This window comes from Anas platyrhynchos, chromosome 5, assembly GCF_047663525.1.
Source record: "Anas platyrhynchos isolate ZD024472 breed Pekin duck chromosome 5, IASCAAS_PekinDuck_T2T, whole genome shotgun sequence".
NCBI classification, from domain to species: Eukaryota; Metazoa; Chordata; class Aves; order Anseriformes; family Anatidae; genus Anas; species Anas platyrhynchos.
The window spans coordinates 64622943-64639093 of record NC_092591.1 but is presented as its reverse complement, the minus strand read 5'-3'; the positions used below and the strand labels follow the sequence as shown (position 1 = coordinate 64639093).

At 36.9% G+C, this 16151-nt stretch overlaps 1 long non-coding RNA gene across 1 annotated transcript in view; it reads right to left on the bottom strand.

Moving 5' to 3' along the window:
* Window positions 1–15825, bottom strand: part of LOC113840928 (uncharacterized) — a 42913-nt gene extending 27088 nt beyond the window's left edge. Inside the window, exons 1-4 of the long non-coding RNA XR_011809902.1 lie at window positions 15664–15825; window positions 14782–14912; window positions 9284–9364; window positions 1822–1955 (exon numbers count right to left, since the gene is read on the bottom strand). This is a non-coding gene — a long non-coding RNA (uncharacterized lncRNA). The remainder of the gene's footprint in view (window positions 1–1821; window positions 1956–9283; window positions 9365–14781; window positions 14913–15663) is intronic.
* Window positions 15826–16151: the final 326 nt, after the last annotated feature.

Here is a 16151-nt window from a genome sequence, read left to right as displayed (position 1 = left end):
GAGTCCATGTAGATACCTAATATAGTGGTTTAATACTTAATCTTTACACTTTGGTGATAAATAGAAGACATCAAGATAAGACCATATGCTCATTACAGAAGTGTCCTGGTTTCAGTTAGAACAGAATTAATTTTCTTCCTAGTAGCTGGTGGAATGCTGTGTTTTGGCTTAGGATGAGAAGAGTGCTGATAACACCCCAATGCTTTAATTGTTGCAGAGCAGTGCTTATACTAAGCCAAGGACATCTCAGCCTTTTGCTCTGTCCTGCCAACGGGCAGGCTGGGGGTGCAGTAAGAGCTGGGAGGGGACAGACCCAGGACAGGTGACCCAAACTAGCCAAAGGGGTATTCCATACCATCTGACGTCATGCTAAACAATATATAGGGGTGGCTAGCCGGGGGGAGGGGGCCGGACTGCTCGGGGTTAGGCTGGGCATCGGTCAGCGAGTGGTGAGCAATTGCATTGTGCATCACTTGTTTGTACATATTATTATTACTTTCATATTATCACTATTGTATCATTATTATTATTATTGTTATTATTATTTTTGTTATTATTATTTTCCCTGTCTTATTAAACTGTCTTTATCTCAACTCACGGGCTTCACTTTCCATTTCTCTCCCCCGTCCCAGAGAGGGAGGGGGGAGGGTGAGCGAACGGCTGCGTGGTGTTTAGCTGCCGGCCGGGTTAAACCACGACAAGAAGTTTTTATCTAATTGCAGAAGAGCAAAGGCAAATTGGATTTTTGTCTCATTTGTAAGTTATAAATGGTTGAGTGTTACAAATCTGAGTTATTTTTACTAATTTCACATATTGTATTTCAATATTTATTTGAAAGAGAATGGACAACAACACAGAATACCCTTTTCATTAATTCCAATCATTTGCTACCCTGTTGCCCAGATATTTTTGGTAGTTTGCTAACCAAGTTTTCTTCTGAAATTTTCTTTTTTACCTTCCTACATAAGTTGAAATTTAAGAAAACTGTATTCAATATTCAGAATTTCTGCAGGTGGTTATACTCAGTCTGTTCTTTGCTGTTTCTATGACTGCTGGAACAGCACTAATTTCTTCAAATTGAATGGAAATATAATCCAATTTGTATATTGAAACAAGAACATGCACAATTTTAGTTGAAAATTATTCCAGCAAGAAAGAGCACATGTCTATAATCTATGTTCTGTCTCTCTCTATATATGTACACGCACTCTTTCATGTAAACCACAAACATGTATGTTCAATTTCAAAGATTTAGCAAAGCAGAGCAAAGCACGATCAGTTTGTACTATGTATTTTGTTTGCAGCATTAGGAGATTTTAGGCTGAGAATTTTATTTTTTTTCCTTTCCCAAATTTTACTACAAGCCATGTGCACTTTTAGTGGTACAAAACAAAACAAAAATATCAAATACCATCAGTCTTTCTCAAAGGCTTTCATTTCTATCTTGTAGGCTTTCAGCTTACAAATCTTGGGATCATGGTTTCCCCCATGACAGTTAAACATGTCTTTTCATTTGAGTTCTGTGAATGTAACTCTGATGAAGCACTGATACACGTATGCAGATTATCAAAACTCCTGCACTGATTTCAATGATACTAATCATACATATGAGCAATGTATTTTCTAGTAATCCCAGTTCATTTAGATATAATATTATGGTTTTAGTCACAAGAAGTCTAGTGACACCAGAAAGGTACACTGAATCTAACTAACTAGACTTCCTGGCTAACAATGACCATTGAAAGATACTTTCTTTACCAACCCCTAAATTATCAATTTCACATGTAAGTCAGGTAGCTATGTGGAGATAGCTTTGCTTACCATTCAGATGTCCTGAGGAAGAGAAACGTGAGAGTCAGCCATCTCAAGAAAATATAGTCGCACTAGTCAATGAGTGGAACACTTCAGGTTCGATCGGTTGTTCTGAAATCACTCTAAACACAGTCCAGGCTAAGCTAGAAGCAAATAAAGTATTTTTTTTAAATTTAAGGAACAGATAAGTATTACCATATTAGTTGGGAAACACAATGAAAGGAAAACAAAAAGCAAAAAGCAAAAAAACAAAAAACACACATTTTACAAGAACTTATATGCGTACTTAAGTTATATCAATATGCTTCTCTTTGCCTAAAAAATTTTGTTACTATGGTAACAGAAACTTCATAACATTCCTAGCTGAAGGCTGTGACATTCATCCAGACTATGTCTTTAGGCTACATTCAAGGAAAACAGGTCAGGCCAAGGTGCCTAAAGTTTACCTATTTTTGGTAGAACTAAAATCAAAGCTCTCTGCCTTCCACTCTTCTCCCTCTCCCATCTTCCCACTATATAGCATCCAAAAATCAGAGCAGGCTTTATGTGGTCCATCTTTCCCTTTCATGTGCCACCTTCCATTTTGGGAACACTCACATAATGATGGTCTGAACTATTTTTTTCCTCTGTCTGGTCTGATGGACAGAAAACTCAGTGAGTACGTGGGAGAAAACTGTGTTCTCTTCTCTATTATGTCCATCCATCACTTTTATTATAACTAAGATGGAAAAGTTGTATTTGGAAAGAACTGTCCACGCAGAAAGTCTGATCACTTCTGTAAGTACTCAGAGAAGAAACTCTATAGCTGACATTTGTAATCTCAGTATAGTTCACTATAACCCAATTTCTTTCCTGATGAAAACAGAAACAAAAGCTTAAGCAAGGAGATGTCTTATTTTTATAAACTAATTAGCAATATACTGTTATAATGTTGACAAGAATAATCAAAATATGTGAGTTTAATATATGCACAAGAGGGCCAAGTTAATAAGGTCACTTCCATCTTTTCCCCTGATAGAAGCATTTCATCCTTATGTAAATGGGAAGTAAAATCCATGTCTTTCCAAAATACTTAGCTTATGCTTTTAGACCTCAATCCAGTTTACAATATAGGAATCATCTCATTTATTTTAGTTATAAATGTTAAACATCTTTCGTTGGTTTGGTGGCTTGAACTTGTAATTTACTTTTGTCATCAAGATCTTCTTCTCTGGTTATCAAATCTGACAATTCTTTGGAGCATCAATCAGATAACCATTTGCTTTGGGGAGGAATAAGGCTACTAGATTTACTTCTATCACATGTAGTTAGCACAGTTAACACATCACAGTTAATACCATTCTGATATTATGTTTTCAGGATACAAAGAAACATTTTGCTGGCACAGACTTCTCTCTGGCTCAAGGCCTAAATGTAATTACACGTATGTCTCTGAGGTGTAGAAGAGATTTCTTTAAGCACTGCAATGGTAACAGAGGCTGCCACTGAAAAGGAAGGTAGGAATCTTGATATATGAAATACAAGAAGTTATCAGTCTTTAATGACATATTTAATGCCACATGGCTTGATTGTATAACAGCTAATAGATTTGTTTTGATTTTTTGGGGGGTGTGTGTGGCTGTTTTCTTCACTTTTTTTTGACTCCATCAAGAGTATATAACTGACTGACCAGGAATTACTATTTTACTTAGAAATCTAATGTCAAACACATAAATTATGCCATTAATTTCAGTTTTTAAAAACAACTAAGCATGTGTTTTGCTTTTGAGATAGATCTAATTAATGTACCATTATGGTTTTCTCTTGAAAACTTTACAATTCTCCCTATTTTATTAAAAAAAAAAAAAAAACTTTGTATTAAAATTTCATGGGTTGGGAAATCTTTGTACACATGAAGCAAAGGAATTAAATGCAAAGAAAGAAGCAGTAGAAGAACCTGCACAAGTGTTGCCTTCAGTGGCGACCTGGTTCAGGAACGGCACGGCGGCCAACCCCAGGCCGCTCGGTCCATCGGCTCACAGACACCAATGTGGTGGATGGCAAATGGCGTTTATTGTCGAGTCCCATGGGGTTATCTAGCCGAGGCCCAGAGCGTCACCTCCGCTTGCTTACAGCACAGGCCACACGCTGCTGTCCATCAAGGGAGGGGCTCCACCTTTCCGTACAGCGCCACATCTTCCGGCCGCCAGGCCCTAACTACCCACAACAAGTGATCAGGAAGCACACTGACAAATAGTTTATGTTATGATAAACATTTTTGCTGGATGTGGACTCAAAATGGCAAATGACTTTGGTTGACGCAAACATCATTCTAAATGTATTTCTGCAGACTTAGGCGTTTCCTGTGAATCTTTTTTTCCACTTGGCAGAACTTACTCCGTTCTAGAGCACAGCACTGTGGGCAACTACCCTGTGCTCCTTACTCCCCTGCTGAACCACATTTCCCGTATAATTTTTCCTGCAGTATACTGCGAAGTGAATGCAATAAACAATTGCACTCCCTGGTCTTCACATCCTTCAAATATGTAATACTCTTTTTTCTGTCCCTGCCTGACCCACTTCTCTGACAAAGATACCAGCAAGGGGATTTCACAGAGCTTTGCACCACAATGCTGACTGCTCTAGACCTACAGATTAATCGATGAGAATTCAACACTTGACCATACACAGCTTTATAAGTTAGCCACCACAGAGCTTTCTACACAGCTGCACATGAGTTCTGAGTCTCTGAAAGACAATGGGTACAATGTCACCTGCAAAAAAATGAAATTTAAACCAGGTAATTTCAACACAACACCTGACAGTCACAGGGTTCGTAATGCATACAAAGATTAAAGCACTATTAGTGCAAGAGAGAAGAGTAATTCTAGAGACAGACCTTGTCTGTGGCTCCATTACAGATGGGAGACTGGCAAACTGCCTCACCCAAAAAGAATACAAGGACCACTGTTAGCTACTTCCAGGTGGTTACCTAGGACTCCTTAGTATTCTTGGTAAGCATGGTACTTAAAACTAAATTAAAACAGAGATCCAAACAGATATCTGCAACAATTTCTTGATAATTTGTTTTACTCTATCTCAGAAGAATTTCTGAGCTTTACTTGATTTTCTGTACAATTAATCACAAAACAAAGAGTTCCAGATTTGTCAACATACCAGGTCCAGAGCATGTAATTTACAGAAAGATTACATCAGGTGCCAGATGTGGCCTTCTCAAGTGAAAGTAACTATTTTGATTGATCTCTTTTGATTGATCATCCTTTTACAAACACTGAAGAAAGCTTATTATTTAGGTAAGGGGGTGCAGTACTTAAATGAAAACGTAATCTTTTTCATTTATACCATCAGCCTCAGATAATGGCCAACAATTAGCAAACATACTGCACATTACAGGTTCAGAACAAGGTTTCCATAAGATTAGACAAATTCCTGAAATGGAACACAACTGAAGATTACTGAAATTATCTAAGTCTGGTCAAATTGCCGGAGACAGGGAGAGTAGTCAGAGATGGTATTATTACAGCTTTTCTTTATTCTTACATCCCTCCTCCGGTCATGGATGGACCCATGCAACAGAGCCATTCTTATTTTCTTAAACAATGTAGAAAAAGAATGAACATATTGCTCTCTTATTATTGTAAGAGTCATCACAGAACCTCGGATTGAGTAATCTTCATGTGCCTTACTCCCTGAATTCCCAAAATTCTAGTTTCAGCTCAATTTTTAAACAGTTGACATTTTCAATGAGATGATAGAGTCAATGATTTTACCACTTAAGCTTAAAGAATTTCAAGTGTGTCACTTTCCATGCTTTACTTTTATGTGATGACCACTTGTAACAAAAATATTCAGATCTATTGTGATCAAGTTAAATAGCATTATTTTCAAAGTACTGGTGGTTGCAGAGTACACAGCAAATTTTTTTTAATTTTTAATATCAAATTAGATTTCTTAGTATGATTCATGTTTGTAGAATCAGAAAAGGAAGCACTTAAAAAGACTGCATTCTTCAGACTCCTTCTCCCCAAAGAAGCTACGTGTCTAGGGATGAAACTACAAATCTGCCTACTTCCTAAATATTTCCTGTAGTTCTCACTGGCAAGTTCAGTTGGAAAGTGTCTGCAGGGAACAAAAAAAAATGTGTTTAATACAAAGAAATGTTCAAATTATTTATTTTAAGAATCTACAGCTCAGTAGGTTGTGCTTTTAAAATCCCTGGCTGACAGTCCATAGCTGTTTCTAAGAGTATTAACATTTTTTTCCATGTCTTGCTAATTGGTATATTTTCTCTTTGTACAGAAATGCTTGAAATAGTGATGTTATTGTTAAGAGTAAGGAGATAGTTTCCAGAAAAAGTGGTATTTACTGAGGAAAATGCATATTACCAAAACCCAGGAAAGAAGAAATGAATTTCATTGTTGAGATCTATTTATCAGCACTCCAAAATATTATTGTCTGCAATTCTCAGATTATTTCAGGAAGTGTGCCAACGTCATAAAATACAGGAAACAATAATGAGAAGCTCCCTTGCCTCTGTCATGGCACCTTAAATTATTTTTGATGAACTAGGCAGGCTTCCAAGATTTACTTTTCAGAAATCTACGACAACACTCAGACTGAATAAAATCAAGCTTGGCTCAGTAGCAGGCAGCTGCAGTCTTGGGAAAAGAGCCTTCAGTTTCCCTTTCCTTTCCCAGAACTCTTTTGCTTAATAGCACAAATCCACAGGACCCAGACTGTTAGCTCATAAAGCCATATGCTTTTTAATAATCTGCAGGAGCCATAAGAATATTTAACTAAGCGTTAGTTTCCTTTAGTCAACTTCCTAGTCCCAGGTTTCTTTAGCTTTTCCTTCATGAATAAATTTAAATCTAAGCAGCTTTCCCTTGTCTTTCTTGTCTTAGCAGTTTCACAGCTTGAAGGACAGAAAAATGATTTTTTTTAACTAAAGTTTTCTTTTTAAAAAGCCACTGATAAGTACATGATTAGAAGGCGAGAATGAACTAAGTTTGTGTTGTTCACATTAAATGTGAACAAGAAAAGGCACATCCTGCACTTGTTTCTATCTTTGCCACAAGGAAGAGGAGCCGGTGTTTTAATACCTCATTTACCTCTGAAGAATGGCAGTAAACTTTATTACCGTGACCTTTTGCACGATCCTTCACTTGAATTGCTGGGTCATTCCCTGTTCTCCCCATTTACAATATCACTAATCAGCACAAGGGCATGCAAACCAAAGAGATTTGAAATATCTACTCACTTTAAAACACAGAAATCTAATTTTTTAAAACTTGTATTTACAGTTCCTGAAAGCTTCATCTCTTTTCACTGGCTTTGGTAGACAGTAGCTTTCTTCTACATCATTTTTGAAGCAAGTAACCAGAAACTATACAGTATTTGAGCTATTTTGCTATACCACTGCCTGCAGGAGCTGCCATTCTGTTCAGAGACACAGGTTGCTGATCCACATCAACAGGAAAACAGAGGAGGTATATTTTGCAACATGTGCTAGGAACAAACATTATTTCCTTCAAATAAAAAATGATTTCATTCAATCCTTATAATTCCTGTACTGTTGTGGCCTTGTTGTGATCATTAGATATTGAATTACATTGCATGCTCTTTGTCTTGCACCTTGCTATCTGGTGACATTCAAATAAATTATATTTTTCCATCATTCCAATTAATCTCAAAGATTATACTGCTCTTACCCTTTCTTTCACACACTGGCAAACTTTTAACATATTTAGAAACAGAGCTAATGTGCTTAGCCCTTCATTCCTCTAAAATTATGACTAAAAACTCTGAGAACACAGACACTTAAAAAAAAAAAAACCACACATGGCTTTACCTCAAAATAAGCATATATTGACTATCTATAGTCATTTACATAAAAAATAAGAAGCTGATAGTACTCTTCTCGGAAGTGCATCAGGATCAATGATTCTGAAGTCAATGGAAGATATTTGCAGCTCTTTAAAACGTATAAACTGGCTCCGTTCTGAACACCCAGATACAGTTTTAGTTATAATCCATTCTATTGATCTGATCACTAAGTAGAGATGGATCAATTTTCAAGAGCTTAGGAAAAAGCAGGAAAAAATATCTTAGAAGTATTAGAAGGATCACTTCATGAAGAAGAAAAGTGTCAAGCTGAACTGCTTTCTTGGGTAAAGGAAAGCAGCTACCAAGCTGTAGAGCATGAGCAAGGTTTAAACACAAAAAGTAAGTTATTGTGAATATATACTGAGTTACAGCAAGCAGTGGCAAATGGCAGTACTGACTCTTCCAGGACTCTCCAGATGTGCCCTCCACACACCTGCATTTCTACCCCACCTCCCTTGTTATTCTCAGTATTCAGGCAGACCTTTGGGCTGTATCCTAAGATGTCAGCAACACGAAGGTAACTAAGCTCACACATCAAATATGAGTATTTGCATTTCTCAGCACTGTCGGGGGCAAAATGAAAGGTTCATGATTAGAGTAATAAAGTGAAACCACAACAAGGGAAGATAGACATTGACATATGCCATACAAGCAAGATGGCATAATCATCAAAATGGCACATACCCAGATAATTCCTCTACATTTCCAAAACAATACTGAATGCCCTAGTAGAAATGTTACAATGAGTTCCTGCTGTTATGTCTGTGAAGGGAACACATGCTTTCTGGATCATATTCAGACTTTGGGACAGAAGTATGTGAATTTCTTAAGTGAACAGAAGGCTGAAGATGCACATTATTTTTAAACATATCACAGAAACTAGGAATGGCATAGAATAAAACGGCCTTCACAAAAGCTTGTCCACAACTCTGTAGTTCCCTTGTACAAATTTACTTCACATAGAATGATATTCAAGACCTATCATATCATTATATTTTTCATCCCTTAGCAAACAAGTAGATTACAATTCTTGAAAATGGTGAGAAACAGTGTTTCTCTTGGCCAGCTAGCTGTCCTCAAATACAATTAGCACGAAAAAAAAAATAATCAAGTTTGTTATCAGTAAAGCATGTATTATAAAACCTTATATACTCCCACAGACTAAGTTCATCAACAATTGCATTTGATCCTCATCCAAATCACTATGATTTCTCTAGAGGAATTTAAAAGAAGTATAATTATGACTTCAGGATTAACTACAAATCATAAGCAGAGAAGGGAAAGACAATTCATGTTACCATGAAATAAAATGGAAATGGTATATCAACACAACAAATGAGTTAGAAACAATGAAGATGGAAAAGTGGCATGTGTTTTTCCATTCTTCTCCAGTAACTGGTTATAAATATTCATTTCATTCATGATAATTATTCTCAAATTCCTGCTGCTATTACTGGCCATGAGAAGGATCTTGTGGGTCAGACTGCCAACAGCTCATAAAAGCAAGTTTCTAGAAAGTAGTTTCCAATTCCTAATTTGACTCTGGCTACTGGCTACAGTTGGACAAAGAAATCCTTCCGCTTACCTTGTTCTTATTTCATCATCTCCAAGGAGTTAGTCCTGTGAGTCTTTCTGAGCTTCGCATCTTCTTTAATAAGGAATAAGTCTCCATGGGGGAAGAAAGAACACAAATTAGACAGGGACAGGGATGGGAAGAAATAAAGGCTACTAGAAATTTGAAATTCAGAATAAAAATCCCTCAGTCTGCACAGCTGTATATCAGAAGTGTGCATTGTATAATTTGAAAGCTCATCATTAGATCAGTATCATGCAATGAAGCATGGACTCATTTTTGTAAATCACAGGGTTTTGGATGTTTTGCTCACAGATCACCAGAACTGGAAGATGTCTGGTTCAATTTTTTTTTTTTTGACATTTTTTGCAGATATTTCATAACCCATAAATGTCACTTATCAACATGCACTCAACATATCACCTCTTTGCCAAGAGCAGCATTTGTCCTTACCAGCATTCCAGTCTCTATCTTGTCCCAATCTTTTCCCCCACTCCAATTCTTCTCTCTTTTATTCTTTATTAACCCACAAGACAGCAATAGTGAAAACACAAGGAACACTATGATATAGTCACTTCAAAAATATTTTGTAAAGTTTTTCCAACTAAATAACTGATGTGGGTAAGTATCACTTTCAAAGGACATTAGGTTCCTAGCTGTCCATCTCACTCCTTTGCAGGAAATTACTGCACCCACTCCAGAGCATAGCAACATACATGCATGCAACCCTACTATTCAAGTTCACAGCTTATGTATCAGTAGCAATTTAAATACTAAGCTGTGAATGAGATTGGCAGAAGTGCTGACACACAACTCACTGTTCTGGGGCAGAACCTTCTAGCAAAGGACTGGGATGCAAAAGAGTGACAGCAAAATTCAGAACTGTTCCCACTAACTTATTCAATCCATCTGTCAAAGTACCCCAACTTCCGGGTATGCTTCCAAAATACTTTGCCAGGTTTTAGAAGCAGAAGAGCCAACAACCATGGCACCCGAAGGAAGTTTCTCTTTAGGACAGTTTGCTCAAATGCTGACATACAAACGCCACAACTACTACCAGTAGAAAAGACAGCTTTGAGTTAACTCTGGTACCTTTACAGGACACTGCACTAACAGCATAAATGCCATTGCTCATTGAGACTTCAGTTCCTCACTGCCTATCTGAAAAACAAAGCAAGTTCCTAAAATCACTGCATATCTTTGGAAAAAGAAAACAGCTCTTGTGCATTAGGAAAGACAAACTCAGCAGACAACATTTCTCAATGGTTAAACAACCTAATGGGCATCATGAGGGTGAAGGGGGGTCAAACTGATGGGAACAGAGCTATAGAGATTGTTAATCCCTTTTTCCTGTCTCTCCACCAGTTTTAGATTGCCCTCACTGCCTTCCCCTCACACACCCTTTGGGACAGGCAACACTGACTACACTACTTCAGAAACAAGTCGTGTAGAGACCACATGCCTGCAGGCTGGTGGAGGTAAGGTGCAAGGTGAAAAAATATCTAGTTCAGTAGGACAGGAAAAAAGATACCAAGAATTTCAGGAGACAGGCTCATACCAAAATCCGTGCTCTTTCTATACAAACACCTTTGAATTTCTACAGAGCAGAAAAAAATATTTCAAGCAACAACGATCAGTTTAGCTTTCAGTATAGACAGTTCCTTCGTATTCCAGAAGAATATGCTGATCTAAACAATCTTTTAAGTATTTTTAGATTTCATTACAGATATAGTAGGTATATATAGTAGGTATATATAGGTAGATATAGTAGGTATAGACAAACTATGCCATTAAGATATTTTTATTATGCAATAAAATCTAAGTAATTAATTAGAATTAGTACATATTCTGTAGCTGACTGACTGAATAAAGTCTTTCTCAATTTTACTCTAATGCAGCTCCAATGAAGAGATGTTTCTAAAATATTCAAAACCAACATTAATAACAGAAGCTTTTATAACAGACTTAGTTCCCAAGAGTGCACAAAACAGATGTTTGTAGAAAAGTTCAGGTCTCGGGTCTGCATCCTAGCAGTCTCATATAATAAATAATAAATAAATAAATAATAATAATAATACTTATGTGTACTCAACTGCCCATAAAAATGAAGCAGAAAAGATGGAGAGCACTAGCTGGATATTGGAAATGCTGGTGTTCTGTCAGTATGGGAAAAGTAGTTCTCAATATAGATCAAGTACAAGAAGATACTCAGAACAGCTGCTCTACATTTACAATATATAATTAATCTCACTTGTATAAACCTAAATATTTATAGACATTTATTTTTCCTCCACAATACTAACCCAGTTTTATTGAATGAAGACAGATAATCTTCCAAGTACTTTAAAAAATGCAGCTAAAAAAATCTGATCTTATGCTGCAGCTATGTTAGATCTGACTTTACACCTTAATAAAGCCATAGAAAATACTAACATTTTACTTTCTTGAAAACCTATAATAAAATGTGTAACTTTCATTAGTACAGAGCTAGCATTTTCTACCATTTTATGAAAGATGAACTACTTGAAAAGACGTACTTAAATCTGAAATCGCAATTAATTGGCACCACAGAAAACTGTACATACAAATACACATTTCCATCCATCAGTCCCCAAAATATAACTAAAAACAGAAGATAAATCTACCTGCCTAAAAGCCCCTTTGAAATACTCAAAAAATATAATATGAACCATTTTGAGGCATTTTAAATGTAATCAAATGAAAATATTTTGACACTTTATTCTTTTAATGCCATTTAATTTTATAATACCTTGCTTTTGAATTGCAGCAGATGCTGTGATTTTTATAGGTGTACAGCTGTACACCTGATAACCAAACCAACATCATCAGGTACTTCCTCTTAGAACAGCTCTGACTGAAAGCATGACCAATATACAAGATTTGTTCCATATTAACAGGTTGTCTAGAAAGCCCCATTTGTTTCTCTTTCTTGAATGTTATCAGTCAAGCATTTTGTAATCGAGGCCTCTAAAGGGCACCTCAGAAATTATTCCTAAGCTGTTTGGTACCCAAAAACCTCCAATCTCTCAGTAATCCTGGTGCACCAGAGCAGAGCCCACAGGTCCAGGGTGAAAGAAATAGTTTCTACCCTCCCAGGATTCAGCAGCATTGCTAGCCATCCAAGCAGATATATTGGAAACACTACCCTTTTCCACCCTCTTGTTTCATTGATAGAATTTGTTTATGGGCAAACACCGGAAACAAGCTGGAATTCTTATTTATTCATTTTTAATATCATTAATTTCATTCTTTTGGATCTTTTATCTTTTTTGCACAGTTTACTTGACTGCTTTAATTCTAGTCTCAGCTGTCCTGATAAGTAATCAACATTAATGATCCATTAGGTGGGTTATTCTTAATAATCCTTCTTAATTCAAATGCTTCATTGCAGAATTTCTTCTAAGGCTTGTGTAGCACTCAAAATCCCTACTACAAGAGAAAAAGCTAGCAGATCTAGATAGGGAATGGTGTTCAAAAGGATCCTATCCACTTACAATTAGTACTGAGCCTCATGCATGATGTACAAGTTATCTCCTCTTAGAGCATACAAAAAAAACAGAAGTAGAAAATTAAAAGAGGACCACAGATGAAATCTGAGGCAGAGTACCAGAACATAGTGCAGCAGAATTGTAGAAGATATTAAAAAAAAAATAAAAAAATCTGAATTTGGAATGTGGAAACATTAGACAATAATAAAGAATATTTCCTCACATTGCTGGTTGGTTGCAAGTGGAATGATTTTTTGTTTGATGAACATTCTGTAAGCAGGACAGAGCTAGGGGCATTCCTTGCTTGTCCTTCAGAAATCATGCGTACTATACAATAGGAAAGATTCTATTAGATTCCATTACCTTTCTCACATCCTAGCAGGCCTTTGAATCCACTGACCCTTCTCTTTTTTCTCAGAGCTCCTAAAACTACACTGGATGGTCTACAACAAGAAAATGCTCTGGCAAATCACAGCATGACAGTTCAGGCAAACGCGTCTGATGCCAAGCGGTACTATCTCACTTCTCTGATGGTCACATATCTTTACCTACTGTGAAGTTCACACCACTTGCCAATCGTATGCACATACTGTGCCTGCACAAAGAGTTTGCTGCCTTCATTCAACCCTACAAGCAGGGTAGCCTGAACAGCACACCAGCAACCGGACTTCAGACTTGCTTCCAGCAGAAGGGAAAACAATGATGTGTTCCAGTGTATACAGCAGGTCTGGTGGAGGCAACAACACGAATCTGCAACCCAACAACCCCTCCAGCTCACATCACTCCCCCTAACAACCTGCAGTTCCCCCCCCCCCCCAGCTCTCATCATCATAGACATCACCATCAAAGACAGAGGCCATGACATTTTGGCATGCTGAGCACAATTTCCAGTGTGATTTCTGTGAGGAGAGGTGGCACCTATCAATCCAAATGACAAAACATCCAAAATTTTAAGCACTGTTCTGACACCAATCCATTCTACAAGGTATAATGAATAAATGTTTCAGCTTTCTCCTGGTAAAACAGAAGTAATTACCCCATAAGAAGGGATATCGGCCAGTAGGAAGTACATGCATATTTATTGTTACTTGATAGGTCTTGAGAAAACAATGACTCTCTTCTAAGTAGATACATAATTTTTCACACACTCAGAGGTCTTCTCAATATGCAGAAGGACCTAGAAGCATCACTGCTTGTAGTACTTTCTTGTGGTGGCAAAAAATACATGCACAGCAACCATGAAGGAGTTAAAGTGAGATAAATGTAGGTTACATTGGAACTTTAACAAATTGGGACCCAAAGATACGCCAGCCAGTGAGGGTTAGAGGCATCTGAGGGTCATGAGCCTCAAAGCTAAATGAAGGTCTAAGCCCTGCTGTTACACGTTCTGAAGATTTCCTAGAAAAAGTGTTTGGTTTTCTGCCTCTGTTTTTCAGTGCATACTGCAAGATGATAAATGCATATGCTACTCAGATGAGCTACCTTCTTTGTTTTCCCTCTGGTACTATTAAGGATGTGCCAGTGGCTACGAAATAAGAAAGTTACTTGACAAATTTCAAGTAAATTCATGGTGAAATATTAAGCTTCATTCATCTTTTCTGTGGCCCTTAAGTAAAACAGGGTTCTGTAAAAAATTTTTGGGAGGCATAATAAAGATGATGCAAGCAATAATGCAGCTGATAAATCATTTATGAAGAAAGTAAAGGGAGAACATTCCCAAATACCAGTGCACAAAGTATTTCCACTAACATCTTAGGCCTAATATACTCCATTTTAAAACAGACAATTAGATAACTGCTATAACATGCACGACTGGGGGAAGATGCGAACTACGACTGGCAGAAAGCAAACAATCCAGTGTTCATTCATCCTGTTACCTTGAGAGGCAAGCTTCTCCATGAGAAAAGATTCAGTGGATGAATTCAAGCTCCTTGAGAATCAGCCTCAAGACTTCTTGAAAGAGACTATTGTGCTTTGTTAAGTAATAAAGTATGCACTTACTTTCTGGTCTTCTTTCACCAAAAGAGTAGACTGATGTTCATCTATTAATACTGTCAACCCACAGCAATCAAGAGACGTGGTTCCTTATTCTTGTTTTCAAAAATTTCCTTCATCAATAAAGCATTTTTTTTCTATAGGGAGTAAACAGAGTAATGACAGTGTCATATGCGTCTTATTCTTATGAAGCACAGGTCCTATAGTGTCAGATGGCAAGCCCTAGCATCCTAGCACCAATTTCAGCAGTCTTGCCAGGTCACTCCTATAAAAGATCCAGCCCATGATGTTATGAGCTCATATTAATTCCAGACATAAACAAGTGACCTTTAAAAACTTTCGGTTACTTTCAAATACAAAATTAAGCTTTCAGGGTTAAGAAGTCACCACTGAAATTGATGTGTGGTTGCCATATTTGAAACTGCTTATGCTAAATGGCTGTTCAGGAACTAATTATATGCAGCCTCAGCATAAATTCCTGTCATCCAATAAAAGACTTAATATTAATAATGTTGGCAATGAGTTATAACAGTCACTTGATTTCTATGAACAATGTTATATGAATGAAACTCTTCTTGTCTTTATGTATATGATTAATGGCAATTTGAGCAGAACCTTTGTTAGGTACTTTTAGGTCTTTGTGTTTAGAAATTAATAAAATTCACACAATTAGTCATGACGTAGCACAATTATTTGCCCTTTGTCTTATTCATGGTCACCCACTCTGTTTTTGCACATACTTGCACATACTTTTGCATATTTGAAGGGTTCTTCAAATAGGTCAAAAGCATATACATAAACCTAAAGAACTTGAAGGGATTTTGTTCAGCGTTCAATATTTCATGAGTAAAACAATTTTTACTCATGAGTAAAAAATGAGTAAAACACCTATCCACATCAGTCAGATAACAATCTGAAATTGGGATTAATACATCGCTCATGTGTTCAAATTCTCAGGTTTGATAGTAACAAGCTCGATCTCAGATCTGCTTAAACGAGTGAAGAATATGCCTTCTTCCTTTCAAACCATTTTGAATCTGTCTCTATTTTCTCTGTGAAGAAAAAACAAGTCCTTCTCTTACTGTAGGAAAAAACAAACAAACAAACAAACAAACAAACAAAAATAACTCTAAGTAGAACAAAATAGGGCAGTCCTCAGTGTAGCACTGAGAATTAGTTTGACAGAAAGACATTAATGAAGCGCTAAAATCATCAATGAAGCAATAAAACAAAACAATAACTGTGATAGCATGCTGCAACCAACCATAGGGCTAGAATTCTTCATACAATTTCTCCCTGTTATGTGAATATCTGTACAAGCACTGTTCAAACATATGGTCTGTAGACTTTGAATTCTTTAAAATTGACGGAGCCTT